Source organism: Camelus dromedarius, chromosome 11, assembly GCF_036321535.1.
Source record: "Camelus dromedarius isolate mCamDro1 chromosome 11, mCamDro1.pat, whole genome shotgun sequence".
In the NCBI taxonomy this organism is placed as follows: Eukaryota; Metazoa; Chordata; class Mammalia; order Artiodactyla; family Camelidae; genus Camelus; species Camelus dromedarius.
In genome coordinates this window covers 72,803,944-72,831,460 of record NC_087446.1, presented here as the reverse complement: position 1 = coordinate 72,831,460, position 27,517 = coordinate 72,803,944, and the positions used below count along the sequence as shown (strand labels likewise).

Here is a 27,517-nt window from a genome sequence, read left to right as displayed (position 1 = left end):
GGTGATCCCTAGAGAGACCCACAGGCCTTAGCTGGGATCCACGAGCGCTACATGCCAGGAACAAAAGTGGACAGGAGACACACGGGCCTCAGGAGGGCTGGCTGCACTGACTGATCTCAGCTGCTAACTGGGTTAACAGGATGCAGCCCTGCTGGTGCCCTGATCACCTGCCAGCTGTAACGCCCACCTTCTCTGCAGCAAGTTAACCTCACACGAGGCCTCAAATTTTCCTATTTTCTACCCAATGCCTAGAGTTTAATAAAAATGACAGACACATGGCAGGTCATGACACTTTGATGTGGTTGAAACCTAAGGACAATAAAAATGGATCTGGGGGATCCGGATAATGAAGTGACTAAATCTGGTCCAAGAACCCACTAAAACCTCAAACTAAATACAAACAAGACTCTGGTAACCAGTTAGGATGAACAGAAGCAGCAGATTACAGAAATCAAGGTCGAAAAATAAATGCAAATCTGTACTGATTGAATATGGTAAAGAAAATATGGTGGTAAGTATTCTGAAACATATTAAAATATCTACTTAATTTCACACATTCATTCACACGACATTATGTGTCATAATTAACACGGGAGCGTCTTACTCTTCCACGTGCCTGTTCGTCTGTCCACAAGTATCTCTAGGGAAGCGTGTGCTTTGCCGCAGCCTTTGGAAGTTGGCTCCCTCGCCCACTTGCACAGATCCAGACGCAGCATGGTGGTCTTGTGCTTTCTTTTTATGTTCTGGAAACATAAAACAATTGTCTTTGTGTGTGCACTGTGCACTCAAGAGCTTGGTTGTGGTGGGGAGTGAAGAAAGGAGAGAATCCTGAAGGCAGGAACCCATTTGTTACCTTCCCAGTGCAAACTCATTTTTACTACAGGTGTGTCTCACTTTATTGCCCTTCACGGTAACGCATTTTTTTTTTTTTAACAAATTGAAGATTTGTAGGAACAATGAGTCCAGCAATTTTATCAATGACCTTTTTTTCTGACAGTATTTGCTCATTTCTTACCTCTGTGTCACATTTTGGTAATTCTTGAAATATTTCATTCTTTATCACTTTAATTAAGGCAACCATGACATTCTTTTAAGGCAAACCCTAATCTAGCATAAGTCCCTAATTCTCAGCAATTCCACAAACCCTGAGAGAGGTGAAGAGGTTTCAGAAGAAAAGAGTGAAGCCAGCAGGGGTTGGCCCATGAAGTTTAAGGCAAGATTTCATCTCCACTGCATACCTGTGAAAGGTAAGGCGGGAAGAGCAGACCCAGAAGCTGCTGCAAGTTCTCCAGGAGATGAAGCTAAGGCAGCTAATGAAGGTGGCTGCACTAAACAGATTTTCAATGCAGAAAATTACAAAGGGAGGCCATCCGGCAATTTCATAGCTGGAGAGAAGTCAGCACCTGGCATCAAGGCTTCAATGGACAGGCTGATTTTCTTGCTAGGGGCTAACGCAGCTGGTGACTGTAAGTTGAAGTCAGTGTTCATTTAACATTCTGAAAATCCTATGTCCCACGAGAATCATGGGAAATCTACTCTGTGCTCTATAAATGGAACAAAGCCTGGATGGCAGCACATCTGTTTACAACATGAATATTTTAGCCCACTGTTGAGACTCACTGCTAAGAAAAAAAAACCAAAGCAAACAAAAAACCATTTCTTTCAAAGTATTACTGCTCATGGACAATGCACCAGTCACCCAGGAGCTCTGATAGAGATGCATGAGATGAATGCTGTTTCCATGCTTAACACAACATCCATTCTGCAGCCCATGGACCAGGAGTAATTACGACTTTTAAGTCTCATTATTTAAGAAATACATTTTGGGAGGTTTGACTGCCACAGATAGTGATACCACTGATGGGTCTGGGCAAATGAATGGAAAACTTTCTGGAAAGGATTCACCATTTTAGAGGCCATTAAGAACATTCATGATTCTTGGGAAGAAGTCAAAATATCAACATGAACCAGGGTTTAGAAGGAATTGATTCCAATCTTGATGTGTGACTTAGAGGGGCTCAAGAGTTCAGTGCAGGAAGGAACTGCAGATGTGCTGAAAATAGCAAGAGAGAAGTGGAGCCTGAAGATGTGACTGAATGGCTGCAACCTCATGATAAAGGTGCAAGAATGAGGAGCTTCTTCTTACGGATGAGCAAAGAAATTGTTTTCTTCAGATGGAATCTACTGGTGAAGATGCTGTGAAGAAGGCTGAAATCACAAAGGACTTAGAAGAATGCATGAACTTAGCTGATAAATTACCACAGAGTTTGAGAGGACTGACTCCAATTTGGAAAGAAGTTCTCCTGTGTGTAAAATGTATCAAACAGCATTGCCTGCTACAGAGGACTTGTTCCTGAAAGGAAGAGTTTACACTGTGACAAACTTCACTGTGGTCTTATGTTAAGAAGTTGCAAAAGCCACACCAATCTTCAGCAACCGCCACAATGATCAGTCAGCAGCCACCAACATCAATTCAAGACCATCCACCAACGAAAAGACAACACCTCACTGAAGGCTCTGATGATGGCTAGTAGTTTTTAGTAATAAAATATATTTTCATTAAGTTATGAACATTGGGGTTTTTAGACACAGTGGTATTGCTCGCTTAATAGGCTACAGTGTAGTGTAAACATAACTGGTACATGCATTGGAAAACCAAAAATATCATTTGATTCTATTATATTTATTTACTTTATTCTAGGGGTCTAGAACTGAAGCCACAACATCTCCCAGGAAGCCTGCATATGAGGTTTTCTTCCCAATAAGCAACATACCTTCCAGGCTGCAGTCCTCAGTCATCATGGCGCTCTGCATCGGACCCTCGATCTGGGCTTCAAAATGCCTGGCTGCAAGACAGACGTGAGAAAAGACTTTCAGGAAGTACTGATCCACAGCAATGTGAACGTACTTAACACAAGAGGATCGTACACTTGGAAACGGCTAAGATGGGTCATCTTCTTTACGTGCGTTACAGCACAATTAAACATTGACAAAGTGATGATCAGTCCTCTGAGGTAAGCATCTCTAGGGTGAGGAACGTCTCTTACTCTCCTCTCGCTGCTGAGCTGGACATCCTCCTGCACACGCACTTCTTCAGGTTCCACTGTGGCTTCGTGGACATGAGCTTTATTAAGAGCAATTTCAACCTAAAATGAAACATTTCCATTGATGACTAAATTCCCAACAAAAATAATCTGAACAGGTATCAACATTTAATCTTCTAAGATATGAAATTTTTTTCCTTGTGAAAGCTAATGTGTACAGTGGAAATCCTGCTGCTTATGGAGGCATTTTCCTCTGAAACTCCTGAAGTGCTCACTGAAACAGCATCTTTCAAGTTCTCTGGAGATGTTCCTTTTTCCAATATCTTCACACAGGACAAAACAAAGCATGTACTAAGATTTCAATGAAAACTCAGGGTGATATACTTAAAAAGTGTAACTTACTTTTTTCAAAACCAAGTTATTTTGTTAAGTGCAAAACAAACCATAGAAAATAAATATATCAGCTCTGGTACACGTCCAAAGACTTCGGTGAGCATTCTCTCTAGAAGACATTAAGGCAGTGAAATGATTCTGAACATACACATTTTAAAGAGAAAAGAAAGTAAAGAAACAATCCCCTTTAAAATAGCACCCAAAGTAATAAAATATCTGGGAATAAATCTAACCAAGGAGGTGAAAAAATTATACACAGAAAACTATAAACCATTGATGAAGGAAATTAAAGAAGACTTTAAAAAATGGGAAGATATTCCATGCTCTTGGATTGGAAGAATTAATATTGTTAAAATGGTCACACTGCCCAAAGCAATCTACAGATTTAATGCAATCCCTATCAAATTACCCAGGACATATTTCACAGAACTAGAACAAATCATAAAATTTATATGGAACCATCAAAGACCTAGAATTGCCAAAGCATTACTGAAGAGAAAGAAAGAGGCTGGAGGAATAACTCTCCCAGACTTCAGACAATACTATAGAGCTACAGTCATCAAGACAGCATGGTATTGGTACCAAAACAGACATATGGACCAATGGAACAGAATAGAGAGCCCAGAAATGAACCCACACACTTTTGGTCAACTCATCTTTGACAAAGGAGGCAAGAATATACAATGGAATAAAGACAGTCTCTTCAGCAAATGATGTTGGGAAAACTGGACAGCAGCATGGAAAACAATGAAGCTAGAACACTCCCTTACACCATATACAAAAACCAACTCAAAATGGATCAAAGACTTAAACATAAGACAAGATACAATAAATTTCCTAGAGGAAAACATAGGTAAAACATTATCTGACATACACTTCAAAAATTTTCTCCTAGAAGAAATAAAAGCAAGAATAAACAAATGGGACCTAATGAAACTTGCAAGCTTCTGCACAGCAAAGGAAACCAGAAGTAAAACAGGAAGAAAACCTACGGAATGGGAGAAAAGTTTTGCCAATGAAACCGACAAAGGCTTCATCTCCAGAATATATAAGCAGCTCATATGACTGAATAAGAAAAAAATAAACAACCCAATCCAAAAATGGGCAGAAGATCTAAACAAGCAATTCTCCAAGGAAGACATACAAATGATCAAAAGGCACATGAAAAAATGCTCAATATCACTAATTATCAGAGAAATGCAAATCAAAACTACAATGAGGTATCACCTCACACCAGTCAGAATGGCCATCATTCAAAAATCCACAAGTGACAAATGCTGGAGAGGCTGTGGAGAAAAAGGAACCCTCCTACACTGCTGGTGGGAATGCAGTTTGATGCAGCCACTATGGAAAATAGTGTGGAGATTCCTCAAAAGACTAGGAATAGACTTATCATATGACCCAGGAATCCCACTCCTGGGCTTGTATCCAGAAGGAAATCTACTTCAGGATGACACCTGCACCCCAATGTTCATAGCAGCACTATTTACAATAGCCAAAAAATGGAAATAGGCTAAATGTCCATCAACAGGTGACTGGATAAAGAAGAGATGGTATATTTATACAATGGAATACTACTCAGCCATAAAACCCGACAACATAATGCCATTTGCAGCAACGTGGATGCTCCTGGAGAATGTCATTCTAAGTGAAGTAAGCCAGAAAGAGAAAGAAAAATACCTTATGAGGTCGCTTATATGTGGAATCTAAAAAACAAAAACAAAAACAAACAAAAACAAAGCGTAAATACAGGACAGAAACAGACACATAGACAGAGAATACAGACTTGTGGTTGCCAGGGGGGTGGAGGGTGGGAAGGGATAGACTGGGATTTCAAAATTGTAGAATAGATAAACAAGATTACACTGTACAGCACAGGGAAATATACACAAAATGTTATGATAACTCACAGAGAAAAAATGTGACAATGAGTGTGTGTATGTCCATGAATGACTGAAGAATTGTGCTGAACACTGGAATTTGACACAACATTTAAAGTGATTATAAATCAATAAAAATGTTAAAAAAAAAAAAAAGAGAAAAGAATACAAGTGTCATACGTCCCCTTACACAAGCTTGAAAGCATCTGGGACTTTCCCTGAATTTCGGTTTGGGGTCAAAGACAGCGTCTGCTCCATTTACAGCAGACAGGGCCGCTTCCTTCACGTACTAGCACTGGGCATCCTAGCAGCTCGTTCTGACACCCTGCATCTTGTGTTTCCTTATTCAGCTGGTCCTCTTCCATTGCCAGCCTGTCAAGCTCTTCCAGCAAGTCTTGGTTTGTTCTGATGGGCAGTTGCTTCTCTTTAACCCAACTGGAATCATGTCCCTTCTCAGCCAGTATCCACAGCCACCCCTAAGTTTCCTGTGATAGCAGCTGACCCAGGCTGGGCCCAGGACAAATGTCAAGCCCATGAAGAAATGTAGAACAAAGAGAGACCTTCAGGCACAAATATTTCCTCGCCTCCACAAACTTCCTCCTCACTGGACAATGGAAGACATGACTGGACGACAAAAGGAAAGCAAGGGTGGGAAACTGCTCATGCCAAAGGTCTCACAAATGAGTGTTCCTAGTGGAATATAAAGTTTTCCCAAATTCACATGGAAAGTTCTGTTTAACATAAACAAGGCAAGGGGCTGCACAGCTCGGCTAGTAACTTCCTTCACCTCTCAGGTGTTTCCTGGCATTTTCTATGTATCTTGGAAAGCGGTGTGAGTGGAGAGAAATCTCCCTAGGTTGTGGAAATAAGACGTATTTCCTAGTCTCTGAAGTTAAAAAGTCACAGAGGCTTTAGTCCGTGAAATTCTGGGTCATTGTTCACAGGGAGGTTCCGCTCCCAGGCTCCCACACTCTGCTGTGGCCAAAAGCAGGAGGAGCGGGAGCGCACAGCTCGCCCAGGGCACAAAGAGCCTCAGAAGCCCAGCTGTGGTCAACGTAGCAGCCAAACTCTCACTGAGCGTGGACGCTTGGCATCCTGACCCCTCGCTGCCTGCAGCTAAGCTCGAGCAATCAGAATGATGTCATTGAAGTATTCATTATCCCTCTCAATGGTTTTCAAGTTCTCCTTCAACAAAACATACTGAATCGGTAACAATTACCCATTACTTTCATTTCCGTTTTCAGAATGTAATCTGGGAAAAGAAGAGGTTTCTGCCTTAAACTTCAGTGCTTCATCAAAGAGCATCTTATTTTGCCTAATGGCCTCCTCTAAGCATTTCTTTGCGTCATTCATCTGTCTATACAAATATGTAATAAAGGAAACAGAATTTACAAATATTCATTACACTGCTAGCCAAACGTATCTTGTGTGTGACCCCTTCCACTAATACAGAAAGTGGTGCCTTACATCTACGACATTTGTTTTTTTATTGCAGTGTAGTCAGTCACTATGTGTCAGTCTCTGGCATACAGCATCATGTTTCAGTCACACGTGTATTTACCTATGTCTGTTTTCACATTCTTTCTCACTATAACTTACTGTAAGATATCAACTAGAGTCCTCTGTGCTGTACAGAAGAGATTTGTTTTTTCTCTAGGACCCTTGCTGTGCATCTAGGCCCCTTACAGAGCACATGGAACAGGACAGTAGGATGACAGAAAAGAGCACCAGCAGCAGGACAGACAGCGACCATTGTCAGGAAGTGGACATGCTTCCTGACTCAGACACGAGTCATCATGTGAGGAATTACAGCTCAGTAAGATCCAGGCAGGACTCCACTGTAATACCATGTAAAGACACATTTTCCTGACCCTTAAAACATACTTCTTCATTCAAAACTTTAAATGATTACCAGAGACTGAGGCCTGCCCCCAACCTTGGCAATCTATTGGAATATCATCAGTGTCAACACTCCAGTGGCTACAATGTGGCTGTAGAAGAATGCATCTATGGAGGGTAAACAGGAAATCATGGGTGTTCCCTTTTCACATGTTGCTCAGGGTACACTGAGTGTCCCTGTCCCGTCACCCAACACACAGGCAGGGGCAGGTGGGCAGAGAGATGGGCTCACCAAATACTTAGTATTTCTTGCTTGCTATTGAAGAGAAGGGTTTATAAATTGTCATTTTCTCAATGAGAACATATTGTGGTTTTGTTCATTGGATTCTTACTATAAAGATAGTATTTTGCAACAAATTTCCATTTCAAAACTAATTTCTGTCCAAGTTAGTAATCTAAAAGGAAAAAAGAAAAGGGTTGGACTCCTGGATTCTGGCCCAGGCATGAAAATAAAATGTCCAGTGACTATAAAATTTCCTGTTATGTGTGACTAAAAGGACACTATCAGGTACTTTAGTAATACAGCGAGGATGGTCCTCCAGATGAACATGAGAAAACCAAAAACTCCCCAGAAGGCAGTAATAAGAGTAAGCTTCCACAGAAGTTCATAAACATCAGACCGAGGATGGAAAAGGAGAACCTGAGTACGGAGGACCTGAAAAGATATTGGAGACAATGAGGAACCTCAAAGACGCTTGCAGTACATCTGTCACAGGGAATCATCTTTAAAAACCCTAAACTACACCCTCAAACAGCTCCTCAGAGAGGCGAGAAGGGATACTTGAGTTCAAAAGGGGCAGGAGGATGCTCTTGGGAGTGTGCGCATGTTTACTGCCTTCATTTGGTGATAGTTTCATTGCTGCTCACGTATGTCAAATATCTGACACACAAAATGTTAGAGATTTGACTTTGCTGGCAGATATATTGCAAATATTTTTAAAATAGTTAACAAAACTTAACTTACAAAGGCAAAGCCAACTTGAAATAAAAAAATAAGCTAATACAAACCTACAGGGCATGGGAAGCCTACATCTTCTATTGTATGTTCATTAAGTACCTGGACAGACTCCTATGAAATATCCTCAAAAATACACCCAAAATGTATGGGGTAAGAGCAATGAAGATATGTGTTCAAATACAGAGAGATGTACAGAGATGTATTTGTACATTTATAGATTAGACATGAATGAGAAAGCCAATCAGCTCTTACAATAATGACAAAATTACTATTCTGGCAAAAATTAATGATTTATTTTAGCCCAACTTTCTAAAAACCGTGGAGGTTTTCTTTCAATGTTCACTTTGTTTCTGAACCAGAGCATGTAATGTCAGACTTCTGAAATAAATAAGCATTTGTACAATTGAATAATCTTGTATAATATTTTCAAAACTATGAAAATGAAGTTACATAAAAAGAGAATTCAAAATAATCAGTACAAATCATTCACATGCATATTTCACAGTATTGCACCTACGTCCATTAACAGCCACCACAAAAATTAATTTGTATTTCTGGAATGTACAGTTACCAAAACAGAAGGCAAACACATAGTTTTGTAAAAGCTAGATTTCTAAGTATTATAGGAGGAAATAAACACACAATGTAATTTGTACTAATCTAGACACCAAGCTTCCATTTTGTGCAAATAAAACCTCTCTAGAAAGCAACCTCTGAAATCGGTAACATTGTCATTGCCAGCTGCTCTCACAGCTGAGATCAGTAAAATGTCTGCTGGTGGGAAACATGCACTGTCTTTGCGTAGCCGCTGTCTGAGAGAGCAGTGGGTCTCAGCACAAAGGACAGACATGCAGATCAAAGGCACAGAGAGACAAACAGCATCTAGTCGCTAACTGGTAAAACCCCCTCAGTAGTGGGCATGCTTGTCACACATGGCACTGAGCGCTGGCGTCAGTAGCTGCCTCCTACCTAGACTCTACCCACCAGGGCCGGTGGACTCAGGTTCGGACAGTCAGCGGCCATGAGCAACGGTGGAGGAGGACAAGTTTATCCAAATGCTCAAAGATGTGGTAGGAAAGAGAGCTTTACTAACCTATGAGAACTCATCCTCATTCCCTTTGAGGGAAAAAATTCTAACAAAGATCACCTATAAACACCCTCAGTGGGCTCAGAAGACACAGAACAGACTCTTCCTTGAGTGGAGGGTCCACGTGGCATGATTCTGCCTCAGCGCCGAGGTTGTTCCCGACATGAGTTCTTTCCAGGTCTCTAACAATCCGGTGCACGCCCATCACAACAAACCCGCTTACATCCATGGGCTGTGTTCTCAGTCTTTCTTTTTCTTGGATGTGGAGGTATTTCTTCCTGAGAGTGAAAATTTCACAGTATGTACCGGAATTTTCTTTATATTTGGACAATTCTAAGGACAGGCAGGACCCTTTCAGCTTTGGGGAAATCAACACTCTGCACATGGACACTTCACTAAAGAAAGTACAACAACTTGTCCACCTCCTGGTCATGTCGTTCCTAGGCATTTCCCCATTATAAACATCCCAGCAGGCTGCAGCCACTCACTTTCGCATCGGCTGGGCTGTCAGGGCTCCCGTCAACTTAGTTAGACACAAAGACCCTGGGGGCAGCCTCCAAGATGAGAAGGAAAGGGATAACTCAGAATTTACTAGAAGTCTAATAGAAATAAAAGCAAAAATAAACAAATGATACCTAATTAAACTTGGAAGCCTTTGCACAGCAAAGGAAACCATAAGCAAAACAAAAAGAGAACCGACAAAGTAGGATAAAATATTTGCAAAAGATGAGATTGACATGGGCTTAACTGCCAGAATATATAAACAGCTAATAAACCTGAATAAGATAAAACAAACAACTCAATCCAAAAATGGGCAGAAGATCTAAACAAGCAATTCTCCAATGAAGACATACAAATGATCAATAGGCAAGTGAAAAGATGCTCAATATAACTAATTATCAAGAGAAATGCAAATCCAAACTACAATGAGGAATCACCTCACACCAGTCAGAATGGCCATCATTCAAAAGTCCACAAACAATAAATGCTGGAGAGGCTGAGGAAAACAGGGAACCCTCCTACACTGCTGGTGGTAATGTAGTTAGGTGCAGCCATTATGGAAAACAGTATGGAGATTCCTCAAAAGACTAAAAATAGATTTACTATATGATCCAGCAATCCCACTCCTGGGTATGTATCCAGAAGGAACCTTAATTCAAAAAGATACATCCATCACAATGTTCATAGCAGCACTATTTACAATAGCCAAGACATGGACACTAAATGTCCATTGATAGATGATGGGATAAAGAAGCTGTGGTATATTTATACAATGGAATACTACTCAGCCATAAAAAATAATACAATGATGTCATTTGCAGAAACATGGATGGACCTGGAAAATGTCACTCTAAGTGAAGTAGTCAGAAAGCAAAAGAAAAATACCATATGATATCACTCATATGTGGAATCTTAAAAAAAAAAAAGACAATATTATTTACAAAATGAAAACAGATTCAGAGACATAGAAAACAAACTTATGGTTACCAGGGTGGAAGGGAGTTGGGAGGGAATAATTGGGAGTTTGAGATTTGCAGACACTAATCTATATAAAGTAGATGAACAACTAGTTTATACTGTACAACATAGGTAACTATATTCAATATGTTGTAGTAATTTATGGTAAAATTAAGTATATGAAAATGAATACATTTATGTTCCTATATGACTGAAGCATTTTGTTGTACACCAGAAACTGACACACTGTAAACTGACGATACTTTAATAAAAATATTTTTAAAAATTATAAGGCTATTGAATATTTTTGTTATATTTAAATTTCTAAAAAGAATACACTTCAAAGAAAAAAAAGTTACTAGAATTTAACAAACCAGAAACCACAGAGAACAGATGACACTTCACTGTTTAACAGACCAGCACCAACCCAATGCTGAGACCCCACTGCTCCCAGATATCACCACCAGGAAGGGCGCATGCACAGGAGAGTGCACTGCATGGGGACTGGACCCAAACGTGCACAGCTTGAAGCAGGATCCTGACAAGCTTTCCAGGAGCCAGTCTCACTATGACTTCTAGTAAATAAGAGTTTCTCACTTTTTAAAAAACAGCTTTATTGAGATATAATTCACACATTCCCCCATTTTAGTTAGGTATACAACTCAATGGCTTTTAGTACATTTACACTTCCTTCTTTGATGCAATAAAGTAACTATTTCAGATTTCATCTTGTCAACCTGCCGTGTTTGGTCTAAGAGGTCCTGACAGGACCCAGATCTTGCTGAGGATGCTGGTGGCCAGAGCCGCTGCAGGCTGGTCAAGAAACCTGCCCTGAGGGCCTCGGTCTCCACCAATGATGAGTTACCATCAAGGACCCCGTGAGAAAGCAGTGAGTTAAGCACAGTGTGAAGGAGCCCAAGAAAAAGGAGGACACCTGATGCCCAATGTTTACTCACATTTGTGTTTCCGTATCCAATATACCCCAGCACGTGGGGCCAGAACAGCAGCCTCATGACCTCCATGTCCTGGTCCTCTCAGGGCCCTGAGTCCCCAGGCAAGAGGTGGGGAGGTGGGGAGGGACAGGGACAGGGTGGGGTGGGGAGGGGTTGGAGATGGGATTGGGGAGGGAGTGTGACAGGAAGAGGGGTTGGGCACTTGGGAGGAGAAGGGGGTCACAGGAAGGATGAGGGTTAATCAAGCTCCTGAGGGGAGGAAGGAGGGTTCAGTCAGGTCAGAAGGTCAGCAGTTCAGGAAAACAAACGGCAGGTCAAGCGGACTCTTAAGAGCGGCTGGAGGGGATGAGCCACCTCCCTCCAAGCCTTCTCCTGTCTGAAAGCTGCCTTGGCAACGCCAGTGCTTTATGCCCTCTCTTGACCAATCACCTGCCTTTGCCCCGGCACCTCACAGTGGGCATTCCGGGTGACCTCACTTTTAGAATGTGTCCCACCTACCTGATCCCCCACCACCAACTGCCATCCAACCCTGGGTCCTCTCTGCAAACTTTTCTGACCTTATGCTTTCTGGTCCTGCCCAACCCAGGTCCCCTGTCCGCTACTGCTGGGTGCTCCCTCCTCCTTCTCCAAATTCCCAGGGTCTCCCTTGGGCAGTGGCTGAAAAACTTGGGTAAAAATGACAGAACCAAGAGGAATCACCTGCACAAGCAGAGCGGGAGGTCTTCACTCCCCCTCACTCAGCACTTCATACAAAAGGCAGAGAGAATGTCCACAAGACAGAGAAGACCTTAAGAGCAAACCATCTTAATCACATCACCACACCCATATGGCCTTTATTATTGGTAGTACACCTGTAGACGACACATTACTTTAAAATACGTGATACATACATAAAAATAAGCCGTATTAGTTTTGCCAAATATATATATAACTATACAGTATAACTATATACTGTCATGCCTTCTACTCTGCACTTCAGTGATTCAAGTACGCACAGGTCAAAGGAGGCGGAAACCTACCCCGGGGGGGGTGCAGAAACAAAGTTGTGCTTTGGGGCAGTACTGGCTGCGAGGGGGCCTGAGAAACCCTTCTGGGGCGGTGGGAAGACTTGGTGTGTAGATGCGGGGGCTGGTGTTCACTCAGTCGGGGAATACTGAGCACGTGGGGCCTGCCAGTCTCAAGGGTCAGAGAGACCCTCATATCTGTCCCCGTGATGTGGCCAACTGCTGACAGCGAGGAAGGGGTGAGGTGCCTGGAGTGGCCGTGGGAGTCCAGTGAGAGGGCCCCGCACTCATCCAGGCTTTGGGCCCCTGCCCTGCCCTCCCAGCTGCCCTCAGGAGCCCCAGTTCCAGGCAGCAGCTCCCTCCTAAGTCTCAGGAGCTCCCCAACCTGCCAGCAGTTTTCTTAGTGAGAAACGGGCAGGGGGCAGTCAGTGGTCTGGGACGCTCTGCCACTCACAAAGAGTTGGGTGAAAATACCTGGCTCCTTAGATGCCCCTCAATCCAATCCCCCAGGAGCCCCTTAAGCCCGCAGGGCCCTCCCTCCTTCCAGCTGGGGCAGGTGGCCAGCCCTGCAGCAGCTCTGTTGTCCAGGCTGGGCCACCAACAGGTCAAAGGTCACCAACAGGTCAAGGGGAGACTGTGCTGCCCAGGAACCGGGGATACAGTAGTGCAGCAGTAAGTACCAGCAGGAGCAGCCTCTGTAACCGGGCTCCTCCGCTGTGAGCAGGGCCGGGGCCACAACTTGCCGGTGAGGGTGGGGGGGCTCGGAGAGTTGGGGCCCTGTGGCCCTGGACAGGGCTGGATCAGAGCCCAGGGCCTGGAGATCTGGGGGGAGAGACAGAGAGACAGGCAGGGAGAGAGACAGTGTGTGAGTGAATTGGAGAGAGAGGTGGGGGTCAAGTCCTAGAGAGTGACAGACGGTGAGCAGGCACTGGGTAGGGAGAAGCAGAGACAAGAGGAGGCAGGAAGGAAAGAGGGAGCCAGCCCAGGGTGCATGGTGGGGGATGAAGGGCCAGGGTGGCCTGACTCTGGGAAGGGGCCCAGAGTGGAGGCGGCAGAAAAGGCAGGAACCCTGGCCTCACAGGCCCTCCTGCTCTGAGGCTCTGACCTCCCTGGAGCTGAGGTCCCCAGGGGTCACCATACTTGCAAACACTGGTACCTCCCACTTTTCTTGGGACTGCTGGTTGCAGCCTGTGTCTGTCCCTGTTGGGGCTGACTTCCAGGAGCATGGGCTGTCCTTGGGGAGCGAAATCTGGAGCCTGCCCTGTGGGGAGTTGATACCGACTCCTCACAGACCCAGTGGGGTTGTGTTTCCAACCACACCGTGGGCCTTCCTGGTCCCACAGCCGGGCTTCTGGCACTGTGCTGGCCCCAGGGTCCCCCAGCCTGGAGGGACTGAGTCCCATCCAGGGTGAGTAGGCTTCAGGGATCCTGGGTCTCCTCCTACTGTCAATCAGAATTCCCTCCAACCCTCAGGAGTTGGGGCCCCCTATAAATTACCAATTAACATCATGTCAAAGGTATTGAGGTCTCACACTAAGCAATAAAATGTACCAACGGACCAAATTCAAAGTGCAGTGTTCCAACTACACAACACTGTCAATAACCCATTTTATGGACGAGAAGACAGAGGGGATGTGAATCACCTATGGGTCTCAGGGGTGGTTAGTGCTGTAACTCTGCCTTGAACCAAGGTCTACCTTGGAAAGGGATCCACCTGGAGCCCGTCCTGTGACCTGCTCCCTGAGGTTCTGAGGGAGACCATTGGCTTTGTCTTGGTAAACTCCTTCCAATGACATTAAGTCACGCAGCAGTCAGGACAAACAGAGTGAGGATGTGTTCATGAGCGCTCCTGACTCCTAACGGCAAGTCAACTTTGTCTCAGGAAATGGGTCCTCTATTATCATTAAGTCGAGCATCAAAGTAAATAAGCATAAAAATATAAAATCCATCATATATATGAATACTTTTAATTTAAAATATAAATAACTTTACGAACTATAAATGGGTGCACTGCTTTGATACATGACAAACAGGACATCACATATATTCATTTGAAAGTAGTGCTGTGATGGATGGGAATGTGGTGACAAGAACAGGGTTATTATTAGCAGGGAAGGAGGTCCTACAGCTCTCAGTACAGAGCGGGTAGGTTTACAATGTTTCACCCCACGACCAAACTCTCACCAGACACACACACACACCCACACACACAGGCAAATGCACATAGATCCTAAAATTACAATCTACCTCCTGATCAGAAAAATGATAAAAATACATGCACACACCACCTAACACCACCACACTGACCACACATACAGGTCCCCTAATACCTTCTTAATACTTCAGTTCTGTGAGCCTCTGAAGTTCCCCTCACTTGCGCTCACCATCATCTAACAGAAAGAAATCATAAACAATATTTCAAGTCTGATTCATCACAGTTCCTCTAGGAACTTATTTTCTATTATTGCAAGTGTCAGAATATAAAATTCACAATTTCAGATGGAGTTTTGGCTCAGTAGTTTTCATGGCTAAAAGCTCCCACTGACCACACAAAATTATTGGCTCTACTTTTCTCATTCTGTGCTTTCTATGCCAGCTAAAATTTCCCTTTACATCTAATCAGTTTGGATTTCAATCAGCGGCCTGATACAGCGTTTTGTAGATGAAGTGTGATTGTCCTATAGGTCGCTATCTATTGGTGATCATTTTATTCTTTAGACTTAAACAATACAACTGACTTCCAACCTATGGCTTTTTGTAGACTCACAGCTTGTCCTGATCACACTCTATCTCCTCTAGTAAGTGTCTGTTGAGAAAAATCAAGCCCACACACATGTGGATTTGACTCTACAGTGTCAGTACACCCACCCTTCTCCATTTATTTACTCTCAGTGGTCACTACTTTTCTGTTATTTGACCTAGAAATTGGCCTCCTCCTACCCCTACCCTGAACATCTCAAAAGAATAACCTAAAAAACTAAAGTTTTCATCCCACAAACTGTAATCTCATTACTAGTTGCCATAAGGGTGGCCTATGAATGAATTTAAAAGGATTAGAATGAATGTATGATAATTAGTTTAAACAAAAACATTTTGACTCATAAAATTATAATTAACTTCATAATTATCAAATGGCATTAGTCTACACTACTATCATTTTTGCATTTACAGCATCCTATATAGATACTAACATACGATCACATTTAATATCCCCGTTACTATGCTTAGATGGCGTAATATCACCGTTATTCATTACAGCAACTGTCACCATGCTCAGCACCCATTCTACATTAGCTGGCGTATTACTAGTGCTCCCCGCCTTCATTTTTCACAAGCCTTCGTCTCTATTTGTCAGTGCCTCCTCTCCCATCAGCAACTTGTCTTCTTCCCCCAGCACACGTAGCCAGTAATTTCATCTATCCCAGAAATCATTAACCCCCAAAACCACATCATCACAATGCTAATCTTACTACAAGTAACCTTAGATTTCACACTTCACAATTGGTCACATTCTATAGTTTAATCAAAACAACAGTCAAAACCGTAATCATTGTTTACCCACTGGGAAAATCAAACAAGATGATTAAGTTCAGGACTTTATTTCTTACTGTAAGTACTCCTTGGATCACTTCCACTTGCCATTGCACTAAGTTTGATCCAGAATCTTTTTGGGGGGAGGGGTTATCTATCTATCTATCTATCTATCTATCTATCTATCTATCTATCTATCTATCTATCTATATTTATGGTGGAGGTACCGGGGATTGAACCCAGGACCTCGTGCATGCTAAGAACATATTCAACAACTTGAGCTATACCTTCCCCTCTAATTTTGATTCAGAATCTTATAGGTTCGTTACATTCTCTAATCATTCAATACTAAACTCAGGCAGCATCCATTTCTTAATCTGGTTTCCCCATGACTGACATGTGTAAGCGTTTATGGTAAATATGCCCCCTTTAGGACCAGCTCCTTTGATTCCCAAGAGCATAACTGGAGTTTGCTTTCCTGGACCCAGAGCACCTGCAGTCATGCTGCTCACACTAGGCAGCTGAGGCACATCACACATTATAATATTCAAGCCCTTGGAAAATGAGACGGCATATCCTGGCCTTATACCATCTTTGTGAGGAATAATCATGACGAGCCCCATCTGTCTGTGCCAGACAGACCTACAGCCGCTCCCCGCAGGGCCCCCCACCAATCACACACACTAGGAGCTGTGGGCATCCGTGTGCAGACAGCATGAGGTCACAGTGGTGCTCCAGCCCTGACAATCACCTGCGCCTTAAGTCACAGTTTGAACCACGCATCAGGCACCCCAGGCACAGGGTTCAGCACTGGGACGAGGAGCCCCCTCAGCTGGGATGAAAACCAGCGGGCTTGCTGGAGGGCTGTGAGAAGCTGAGCCCCTGTTCTTGAAGAGCCTGGGCAGAGACCCACTGACTCCCCATCATGGCAGGGACACAGCAGGCTGAACGCTGCCTGGGCTCCGGCCGGCTGGCAGGGGTGGCTCAGGCGGGCCCCCTGGACTCCCCCAGGCTCCTGGCCCCACCCTCCTTGTTCGGTGCTGCTCCCCACTCAGGCGGAGGCTTCCACTGCCAGTGAGCGTGTGCATTGTGGGAGAAAGTGGCGCTGGCCTGGGTGTGGCCCTGCCTCTGAAAAGACGGCCGGCAGTCACGGCCAGCTAGTGTGTCCCTGCACACCCTCTGCAGGGGACAGCACTAGCACCAGTGCAGGGCCTGCCATCCCCAGAACTCACTTTCCTGTGCACACCTGACAGGCGGGGGGGCAGCTCAGGGTTGCAGCCCCAATATCTCCGGCCCTGACCCACCCTCTAGCCAAGCTGCTCACGCCGGAGAAAAGGTTATACATAACCTTTATACAGATCCTTCTGTACTAAAGTACAGAAGGGCCACTGCAAGCCGTCAGGCCTCAGCCACATCCTAAAACAAAGCAGAGACTGCCATCACACCCAGGAGACCTCAACTCCCACAGAGATCGTGCTTCAGCCCCATGGGACCCCGTGCCACCTGATAGGGCTGGAACAGTCACTGAGCAGAGGAGAAGCCCCTGCTTGAACCTGGAACTGGCTCCAGTCCCCCTGACTCCAGCCCTGTGGCCCCCATTGCAGGGGCTGCCAGCATGTCCCGGGGAAGAGCGCAGCCCAGGATCACTTCAGGTCCAGCTCTTCCCAACCAGCCCGCTGGGCACAGCAGACTGCACAGGAACACGCTCACACAAGGACACATCTTTAACTCTGACAGGTAACTGTTTCACCTAATTTCACAGAGATACAGAAAGTTAAAATGAGAAGACAGGAACATGTTTTATGTGAAAGAATAAGAAAATCACCATAATGAATAGAAATAAGTAATTTACCTGACAAAGAGGTCAAAACAATAGTAGTAAGAATGATAGCTGAACTGGGAAAAAGAACAGAAGAACACAGGGAGAAGTTTTAAAAAGAACTAGAAAATATAAAAAAAGAACCAGCCAGAGCAGAAGTATAGGTAATACAGAAGATTAGGCAACACAGATGACCCATTAGCAACCCGGAAGATAGAATAATGAGAAGCACCCAATCAGAAAAGCAAGAAGAAAAAGCATGCTACACAAGGTTAAGGAACTTCTGAGGCAGACCAAGCAGAGTAACACTCAAATTATAAGGGTCCCTGAAGGAAGAGAGAGAAAGGGTGAGAAAATCTTTGATAAAATTGTGGCTGAAAACTCCCCTAATCTGAGGAAGGAAGCGGATATCCAGGCACAGGAATCAGAGAGTCCCAAAAGGGATCAGCTCAAACAGACTCACACCAAGACATATCATTATTCAAAAAGTGAAATTTAAAGACAATGACAGAATTCTAAAGGCAGTAAGAGGGAAATGTCACATCAAAGGAAATCCTTCATAAGCCTATCAGCTCTTCTTACTGCATGTATTTTTAAAATTTGCATGTATCTGCTGTTCATTGTCTAAGAAGGTTTAGAGCCTTAGCTTTTTTAACTTACATAGTTATTAAAGGAATAAAGTCAACCACAAAATAAGAATTAATTCAAAAAGATATATACACCCCGCTATTAACAGCGACACTATTTACAATTGCTAAGATGTGAAAGCATCCCAAGTACACATCAACAGATGACTGGATAAAGAAGATGCCCCACATACAGGTAATGGAGCACAACTCACCCATAAGAGAGAAGGAGATTTTGCGATTTTGGCTTTTCATTCACTTTTTTCACTTCAAAAACCAGAATTTTATAACTGGCATAAACATTTCCATTGCATCAAAAACAACAAAACACCTAGAAATAAACTTAGAAAGAAATAACCAAGGAGGTTACAGATACTCTGAAAACTGTAAAACACACTGATGAAGGAAACTGAAGATGATACAAAGAAATGGAAAGATATCTTGTGCTCTTGGACTGGAAGCATCAACATTATCAAAATGGCCATCTACCCAAAGCAAACAACTGTCAAAACACTCACGGCATTTTTCACAGAACTAGAACAAACGATTCCAAAATTTATATGAAACCATAAAAGACCCTGGACAACCACAGCAATCTTGTATATGTCTTTTTTTCCCCCTCTCTTTCTTCTTTTTGTTCTCTTTTCTTATGATTTGATGACTAGAGAAATTCCTTTAACATTTGTTGTAAAGCTGGCTTGGTGGTGCTGAATCCTTTTAGCTTTTGTTTATCTGTGAAGCTTTTGATTTCTCCATCAAATCTGAACAAGAGCCTTGCTGGATAGAATAGTCTTAGTTGTAAATTTTTCTCTTTCATCAGTTTAAATGTGTCGTGCCACTCTATTCTGGCCTGTAGACTTTCTGCTGAGAAATCAGCTGACATAACCTTATGGGAGCTCCCTTGTATGTCATTTTGTTGCTTTTCTCTTGCTGATTTTAACATTTTCTCTTTATCCTTGATTTTGTCAATTTGATGACTATGTGCCTTCACATGTTCCTCTCTGTGCCGATCCTGTGTGGTACTCTGTGCTTCCTGGACTTGGGTAATTGTTTCCTCTCCCAAGTTGGGTAAGTTTTTGGTTATTATCTCTCCCAAAATTCTCTTACATCCTTTCTCTCTCTCTCCTCTTTCTGAGACCCCTATAATGTGAATATTAGTGCATTTCATGCTGTCCCAGAGTTCTCTTAAACTATCCTCATTCCTCTTCATTTTTCTTCTGTTCTGCAGTAGTGATTTCCACTAATCTGTCTTCTAGCTCACTGACCTGTTCTGCTTCATTTTGTCTATTAGTTTCTTCTAGTGTGTTAGATCATTAAAATCATGTCAGTGATTTTATCCTTCAACTCTGGGTATTCTTTATATTTTCCAACTTTTTTGCTAAAAATTTGCTCTGTGCATCTGTACTCCTCTTGAGTTCTCTGAGCGTCTTCACCATCAATACTTTAACTTCTTTCTCAGATAAATTGTCTATCTCTTCACTTATTTCTTCTGGGATTTTACCTTGTACCTTGGCCTAGGAGATACTCCTCTGTTGCCTCATTCTGTATGTCTTTCTATTTATATTTTTAGGTAGGATAGTTATGTTTCTCAACCTTGGAGAAGTGGCCCTCTGTGGGAGACATCTTATGTGTCCCAGCAATGCACTTCTGTCGTGTCACCCAAGAGCCAGGGTCCAGCCAGTCCCACTGTAGACTCTGGCCTGTGTTTGTGGGCTCCTGCCACAGGCTTTGGGATTGTTTTCTTCCTTCTGATATCTGCTCCCTGGTGGATGAGGCTAGACTAGAGGCTTGTGCAGGTTTCTTGGCAGGAGAAGTCAGTGTCTGCCCACTGCTGGCTGTAGATTGTTCCTGGACCTCTGGTGGGTAGGGCCTTGTCTAGATGTATTTTTAGGTCAGCAAGTCCACTGACAGGTGGGGCTGTGTTCCCACCCAGTATGTTTGGCCTGAGGCTTCCCAGCCCTTAAGCCTACAGGTTGTCGGGTGGGGCTGGGTTTTGGTGCTAATGATCCAATCAAGATGTCAGCCTCCAGGAAAGCTCACACAGATGAACACTCCTGGAATATCAGGCACCAGCTTTTATATCCCCTGGGTGAGCCACAGCCTTCCCCTATGTCCCCAGGAGACATTCCAAAACCACCAGGCAGGCCTGGCCCTGGTTCCTATGAAATCACTAGTTCTGCCCTTGAACCTGGCACACGTGAGATTCTGCATACACTTCCCAAGAGTATGAAGTCTCTGTTTCCCCCAGTCCCATGGGGCTCCTAGAGCTAAGCACCCCTGGCCTTCAAAACCAGATGTCCTGGGGCCTCCTCCTCCTCCCAATGCTGGAATCCCAGGCTGGGGAGCCTGACATGGGGCTTAGAACTCCTGTGGGAGGGTCTTTGTGATTCACTCTCCAGCCTGTGGATAGCCCACCCAGGCGGGTATAAGGCTTGATTATACTATGAGCATGCCCTTCCTACCATCCTGCTGTGGTCCCCTCTTTATGTTTCCAGTTGAAGATCTTTCTTGCTAGGTTCATTTTTTTGATGCTTGTTTAGCAGTCAGCTGTGGTTTCACTGTAATCGCGAGGACAGGAGAGCTCATGGAGGCCTATCAGCTGTTTTTCAGCAAAGTTTCACTGCAGGCCAGAAGGAACAGCCATGATATATTTAAAGTAATTAACGGGAAAAACCTAGAACTTAGGCTACCTAGTCAGCTAAGTTATTAATCACAATTGACACACAGTTCAAGAGTTTCTCAGATAAGCAAAACCTGAGTTCATCAATCCTAAACTGACCTTATAGGAAGTATTGAAAGAAAGGTTTTCTTTACCTGAAAAAGACCAAAAAATAAGAACTTGTATGAAGGGGGAAAATCCCACTTTTAGGGCAAAAATGAAGCAATGGCTGTGAATCAACCACTTAAATAAGCCACTTCAAAGACTAAAGGACAAAAATTGTAACAACAACTATAATTACAGCAAACACTTATACAAGGCATATGAAGATATAAAAAATAAAAGCAAAAGCAAAAAAAGGGAGAGGAGTAAAACAGTAAATCTTTTAGAACTTATATGTCCTTAAATAACAATTACTTTAAGGAAATTAGATACTGTAACAGAGCGAAATATATGAACCTCATGGTAACCACAAATCAAATACCTACGTTAGATATGCAAAGGCAAGTGAGAGAAACACAGATATAACAATAAAGAAAATCAACCAACCATAAGAGAAGAGCATGAAGGAAGGACAGAGAAGAACTACAAAACCATTTGGCAATGTAGAAGGATAAAACATTAACATACAGAAATCAGTTGCATTTCTTTACACTAACAATGAAATGATAGGAAAAGAAAGCAAATAAATAAATAAATAAATAAAAAATCCCTTTTAAAATCACATTCAAAACAATAAAATACTTAGGAATAAATCTGGCCACGCAGGTGAAAGACATACATGGAGAACTACAAAACATTGATTAAAAAAATTAAAGAGAACTTAAAGAAATGGAAAGATATCACATACTCTTGGATTGGAAGAATTAATATTGTTAAAATGGCCATACTGCCCAAGGCAATCTACAGAGTTAATGCAATCCCTATCAAGTTACCCGGGACATTTTTCACAGAACTAAAACAAATAATCCTAAAATTTATATAGAATCATAAAAGATACAGAATTGCCAAAGCATTACTGAAGAAAAAGAATAAAGCTGGAGGAATGACCTTCCCAAACTTCAGACAATATTACAGAGCTACAGTCATCAAAACAATGTGGTACTGTCATAAAAACAGATACATGGATCAATGGAACAGAATAAGGATCCCAGAAATAAACACACAGACCTACAATTAATCTTTGGCAAAGGAGGCAAGATACATAATGGAGAAAAGAAAACCTCTTCAGCAAGTGGTGTTGGGAAAACTGGACAACAGCATATAAATGACTGAAGTTAGTGCACTCCCTCACACCATACATAAAAAATAAACTCACAATGGCTTAAAGATCAAAATGTAAGACATGACACCATAAAGCTCCTAGAAGTGAACACAGGCAAAGCATTCTGACATAAATTGTAGCAATGTGTTCTTAGGTCAGTCTCCCAAGGCAAGAAATAAAAGCACAAATAAACAGATGGGATCTAATCAAACTTGTAAGTTTTTGCACAGCAAAGCAAACCATAAAGAAAATGAAAAGACAAAATATGAAATCGAAGAAAATATTCACGTGACCAAAAAGGGCTTAATTTCCAAAATATACAAATAGCACATAAAGCTCAGTAACAATGACAGCAAAACAAATGACACAAATCCCAAAACAGTGTGAAGACCTAGTCATTTCTCCAAAGAAAACTACAAATGGCCAACAGGCACATGAAAAGATGCTCAATGTTGCTAATTACTGGAGAAATTCACAACAAAACTACAATGAGGTATCACCTCACACCAGTCAGAATGGCCATCATTGAAATGTCTACAAATAACAAATGTGGAGACTTTGGGCAATGGGAACATTCTGGCACTGTTGGTGGGACTGCAAATTGGTAAACCACTATGGAAAATTCTATGGAATTTCCTTAAAAAACTAAAAGTAGGCTGCCACGTGATCCAACAATACCATTGTTGGGCTTATCCAGAGAAAACACTAAATTAAAAAGATACATGCATCCCAATGTTCAAACAGCACTATTTACAAGAGCCAAGACATGAAAACAACCTAAATGTCCCTTGTCAGATAAATGGATAAAGAAAAAGTATTTTATATATACATACTAGAATACTACTCAGCCATAAAAAATAATGAAATGATACTATTTGCAGCAAAATGCATGGATCTAGAAATTGTACTAAGTTGGTTACAGAAAGACAAATACCGTATGATATCATTTTTATGTGGAATTTAAAACATGCCACAAGTGAACTTATTTACAAAACAGAAACAGACTCACAGACTTAAAAGACAACCTTAAGATTACCAAGTGGAAAGCAGGAAGGGGGATAAATTAGATGTTTTAGACGAGCAGATAGAAACTCCAATAGATATAAACTACTACATATAAAATAAAAATAAAAACAAGGTCCTCCTGTATAACACAGGGAAACTTTTTCAATATCCTGTAATAAACCATAATGAAAAAGAATAAGAAAAGGAATATATATGCATATCTATCTATCTATCTATCTATCTATCTATCTATCTATCTATCTATCTAAAGGACTATGCTGTACATATTCAAACAAAATATTATTATCTGAATTAAGCCATTATATAAACATAACAGAATAACAGTAGACTATATTGAAAATGCAGTACTGGTCAAGATTCAAAAATAACTGTTCAACACCCACTTATGATAAAAATTCTCACCAAAGTGGGTATAGAGGGAACATATCTCAACATAATAAAAGCTATATATGACAAACCTACAGCCAGCATAGTACTCAATGGTGAGAAACTCAAAACATTCCCACTAAAATCTGGGACAAGACAAGGATGCCCACTATCACCACTCCTATTCAACATAGTCTTGGAAGTCCTGGCCACAGCAATCAGGCAAGAGAGAAATAAAAGGGATCCAAATTGGAAAAGAAGAAGTAAAAATCTCACTATATGCAGATATGATACCACATATAGAAAATCCTAAAAATTCCACACAAAATCTACTAGAACTAATCACAGAATTCAGCAAGGTAGCAGGTTACAAGACTAATGTTCAAAAAGCAGTTGCATTTCTTTACAGTAATGATGAATCAACAGGTAAAGAAACAATCCCTTTTAAAATAGCACCCAAACTAATAAAATACCTAGGAATAAATCTAACCACGGAGGTGAAAGGCTTATACACAGAAAACTCTAAAACATTGATTAAGTAAATTAAAGAACCCTTAAAAAAATGGAAAGATATCCCATGCTCCTGGATTGTAATAATCAATACTGCTAAAATGGTCATACTTCCCAAGGTAATCTACAGATTTAATGCAATCTCTTTCAAATTACCCAGGACATATTTCACAGAAATCGAACACATCATAATAAAAAATTTATATGGAATCACAAAACACCCAGAATTGCCAAAGCATTACTGAAGGAAAAAAGTCTGGAGGATTAACTCTCCCAGACTTCAGAAAATACTACAGCGCTACAGTCATCAAAACAGCATTGGTAGAAAACAGACATATGGACCAATGGAACAGAATAGAGAGCCCAGAAATGAACCCACAAACGTTTGATCAACTAATCTTCAACAAAGGAGGCAAGAATATACAAAAGAATACAGTTTCTTCAGCAAATGGTGTTGGGAAAACTGGACAGCAGCATGTAAATCAATGAAGCTAGAACACTCCCTTACACCATACACAAAAATAAACTCAAAATGGATCAAAGACTTAAACATAAGACAAGATACAATAAACCTAGAAGAGAACATAGGAAAAACATTATCTCAAAAATATTCTCCTAGGGCAGTCTACCCAAGCAATAGAAATAAAAGCAAGAATAAACAAATGGGACGTAATTAAACTTACAAGCTTTTGCACAGCAAAGGAAACCATAAGCAAAAGAAAACAACAACCTACATCTGGGAGAAAATTTTTGCTAAAGATGAAACTAACAAAGGCTTGATCTCCAGAATATACAAGCAGCTCACATGACTTAATAAGAAAAAAAAAAAACAAACAACCCAACCCAAAAATGGGCAGAAGACCTAAACAAGCAATTCTCCAAGAAGTAAGTACAAATGATCAATAGGCACATGAAAAAATGCTCAATATCACTAATTATCAGAGAAATGCAAATTAAAACTACAATGAGGTATCATCTCACATGTGTCAGAATGGCCATCATTCAAAAGTCTCCAAATGAAAAATGCTTTAGAGGCTGTGGAGAAAAGGGAACCCTCCTACACTGCTGGTGGGAGTGCAGCGACTCTGGAAAACAGTATGGAGATTCCTCAAAAGACTAGGAACAGACTTATCATATGACCCAGTAATCCCCACTCCTGGGTATATATCCACAAGGAATCCTACTTCAACAAGACACCTGCACCCCAATATTCATAGCAGCACTATTTGCAATAGCCAAGATATGGAAACAGCCTAAATGTTCACTGATAGATGATAAAGAAGATGTGGTATATTTATACAATGGAATACTATTTAGCCATTAAAAAGACAACGTAACACCATTTGCAGCAACATGGATGTCCCTGAAGAATGTCATTCTAAGTGAAGTAAGCCAGAAAGAGAAAGAAAAATACCATATGAGATTGCTCATATATGCGGTCTTAAAAAAAGAAAAGAAAAAGACAAATGAACATCAACACAAAACAGAAACAGAATCATAGTCATAGAATACAAGCTTGTGGTTGCTGGGGGGAGGGGGGTGGGAAGGGACAGACTGGGAGTTCGAAATTTTAGATACTGACAGGTATATATAGAATAGATAAACAAGATTACACCGTACAGCACAAGGAAATGTATACAAGATCTTGTGGTAGCTCTTGGTGAAAAAGATTGTGACAATGAATACATGTATGTGCATGTATCACTGAAAAATTGTACTGTACACTGGAAACTGACACGTTTTAAACTGACTATAACTCAATAACATAAAAATTTTTAAAAAGTAGGTAAACAATAAAAATAATTAAATAAATATGCAAAACATTTTGAGATCCCCAAAATAACTTCAGTCACTTTCTTGTTCATACGGTTCAGAGCGTAGGAGATGGAATGAGAGCCAGACCATCATGAATTGATATGTTCAATACTCTATTTGTTAGGCAGGTGACTTAATCCATATAAATCTCATTTTCCACATATTAAAATTGAGAATACTATTATTAATCACATTGTAGTCCTACTATGAAATTAAAATATGGTAATATAACTAAACTACAGTGGCTTACTAAATAGTTAAAAATGTAGTCATCATTATATTGTTACTAATACCTTTACAGTAATTATGTAGCAATTTAAATGTTCAATAAGTATATGACTTCATTAAACATGTATTTTTAATATTTAAAAAATTACTGTGAATTATCCCCTTAACAGAAAAGTACAATGATAAAATAATGATTAAGTAGGATAAGTGTAAAAAGATATTTAATAAGACTCACTGACTAGTCATGAAAATAACTCTTAGCAAAACTGTGAAAGAAAGCAACTTCCATGACAAAGTGAAAATAACCAAAACAGTATAGTGCTGGCTTGGAAACAGACACGTATATCAATGGAACAGAATAAAGCTCATAAATAAACCTGTGCATATATCAACAATTTATGGCAAGGGAGCCAAAAATATATAATGGGGAAAGAGCAGTTTCTTTACTAATCAGTGTTGGGAAATCTGTATAAGTATATGCAGACAAATGAAAATGGGCACCTATCTTATTACCAAACAAAGTCAACTCAAAATGAATGAAGAAACCATAAAACTACTGTAAGAAAATGTAGGCAGTAAGCTCCCTGACATCAATCTTGCTGATGAGATTTTGGATTTGACACCAAAAGCAAAGGAAACAAAAATAAAGATAAGCAAGTGGGATTATATCAAACTAAAAAGCTTCTGCACAGCAAAGGAAATTAACAAAAACATGAAAAGGTACCTAACTGAATGGGAGAAAAGGACTGCAAATAATATAACTGAAAAGGGGCTGATATACAAAATATATAAAAAAGCTCCTACAACTCAATAATAACAACATTAAAAAAACCCAATCTGATTACACATGAAAAGGACCAGTATCACTAGTCATCAGGGAAACAGAAATCAGTACCACAAGGTATCACCTTTCATGTGTTAGGAAGACTGTTATCAAAAAGGTAAGACATAACAAGTGTTGGCAAGACATGGAGAACAGGGAAACCTGTGACTGTTG

General features: G+C 41.4%; 1 long non-coding RNA gene across 2 annotated transcripts in view; it reads right to left on the bottom strand.

Moving 5' to 3' along the window:
• Positions 1-621: 621 nt before the first annotated feature.
• LOC135322492 (uncharacterized) overlaps positions 622-27,517 on the bottom strand; it is a 31,762-nt gene continuing 4,866 nt past the window's right edge. Inside the window, exons 1-4 of one of the 2 annotated variants that reach the window (XR_010383067.1) lie at positions 11,676-11,688; positions 3,048-3,146; positions 2,775-2,846; positions 622-743 (exon numbers count right to left, since the gene is read on the bottom strand). This is a non-coding gene — a long non-coding RNA (uncharacterized LOC135322492). Of the gene's footprint in view, positions 744-2,774; positions 2,847-3,047; positions 3,147-11,675; positions 11,689-27,517 lie in introns of those variants that run through there. The other variant, XR_010383066.1, reaches the window with a different exon arrangement.